Raw genomic sequence first — 2,091 nt, forward strand, 5'->3', positions numbered from 1 at the left:
GTTATTTTATCAGTGCTGTGCTGCAGAGAAAAGAGCAGATAGAATCAGGACGCGAGGACAGCGGCACACGTGAACGATCAGGACACAAGTACATGTGAATGAATCTCCACCATTGGGCCTCAGTGTTTTCATCAAGTTAATACACCAAACTCCTCAATTGGGCTGTAAATCCACCCAAAGAAGGCTGTTGAGTCCAGCAGTTCCTTCCTATAGGCCCCCCCCACCCCTACACACACCCACACCGAGACTTCGCAGACCGATGCCAAATCACACACATTCCCTTCCCTCGCCACGGCCAAGTTTCTGTAGCCGCGCGAGTCTGCCACCGAGGTGCTGGAGAATTCCTGCAGGACTCTGAGAGCACCTCCGCTGGCCTGCTGCCTCCAGGGAAATCGGACTTCTAGATTTTGGACGTGGTGCTGTGGAACGTGAACTGAAAGTATACACCACAGCGCCCCCTTTGGACAAGCAAAGAGAAATGTGAATTTTATAGTTAATAACCCGGTCAGGATGAGTGTGTGCGCCCGCTTCCTTTCAGCTTTTCCCGTTAGTGTGACACTGTAGCGTTATTGTGCTGGACAAAACAAAGGCAGCTCGGGCTAAAAACCCGCATTCCGAGGAGAAACATGGAGGAAGGACTTCATGTTTGTGTTTTACAACACTCATTAGGAAATGGGATCCGGTCATCGCCACAGGAATGTGCGAGTGTGCAGAGGTCAGAATTAGAGCAAGGGTGAGAGTCTGTGTGTGTCTCTCTGTGTGTGTGTGTGTGTGTGTGTGTGTGTGTGTGTGTGTGTGTGTGTGTGAGTGAGAGAGGACACTAATAATTAAAGTCCCTGTTGGCCATATTCATCTTCAGTAGCAAGACACTTGCTTGGGTCAGCAAACCCAGATGCATGCGCACACACACACACTTTTTGACAGTGCAGACTCCAGAGTGGCTGAGTTTTACTGTTACCTCAGGCATGTTTTCAACTTGCTCTTGCTATCTCAGAGTTAAATATTAGCAAAGCAAAATGTGTTTGGATAAGAAACACACACACACAGATCCTGCTTGTGTAAAAACAGAACACTTTATAGAGTTAAGCTGGAAAAATCTGATGAAAACACAACTACTTTACAATTACAAAAAAATGCGTCCTTTCCTTTCTGGTATTTACACATATTCATTCCTCAAAACAAAAACAAACACAGCAACACAAGCGGTACAGTGGAGCCAGCAGACGAACCAAATACAACAACAAAAAAGGAACTGGGTCTCTTTCAGTTCTGCTCGATGCTGAACAGAAACCAAAGAAAAGATTTTTGGAACACTTCTCAGAAAACCGCTAAAATAACGCATCATTTTACTCTTAACGCAATTCAAGGAAATTACTTACGAAGACACTTTGCTCTTCAGGCTGCTTTTGCTCATCACCATTTCGTGAAAAGTTATATTATACACTTCCCACAGCGAAGATTCAGAGTCGACACTTAACAGCTGCTTCTCTAGTCGGTCCATTTCACTCAACAGCCTCAAACAACGGCACGCACATTCTGGACACGCCAGCTACTCTAAGAACAGACTGCTCACACTTCAGGGACACTGGTCTGGGTTAGACGCGCGGGACGCTCCTCCGTGGGGTCTGTGGGAGAGTCAAGCTCGATACCCGTGGTGGGCATATTGCTTTCCGTGGGGTTTTATTGCGTGTTGGCGTGGGGGGGGGAAATAAACTGGACCTTGCCCAGCCCTGACTGCGGGTTGCTAACGCTCCACCTGAACTGTGATGCTTGTACACTGCCAGTGTCCAGCAGCCATAATTACAGAAACAAGCTACACCACTGAGAGGGCCAGCGAGGCGTGGGGGGGGGGGCGTGCAAATACACATCATTTTGTTAAAAAGAACAATAGAAACAGGTCAGTCAGGAAAAGCACGCTTAGACGAAGGGCAGGTTGGAAGCGATACGGCCCCGCCGGACATTCTCTAAAGGAGCCGATTACGTAGCGAGACACGGCGCTCGGAAACACTGATTGGACCAGATACACCCTTAAACCCTTGGACGATGGGAGTGTGAGAACGTTTACAGAGGAATAAAACGATGAAGCAGCAG

Source organism: Electrophorus electricus, chromosome 18, assembly GCF_013358815.1.
Source record: "Electrophorus electricus isolate fEleEle1 chromosome 18, fEleEle1.pri, whole genome shotgun sequence".
Classification (NCBI taxonomy): domain Eukaryota; kingdom Metazoa; phylum Chordata; class Actinopteri; order Gymnotiformes; family Gymnotidae; genus Electrophorus; species Electrophorus electricus.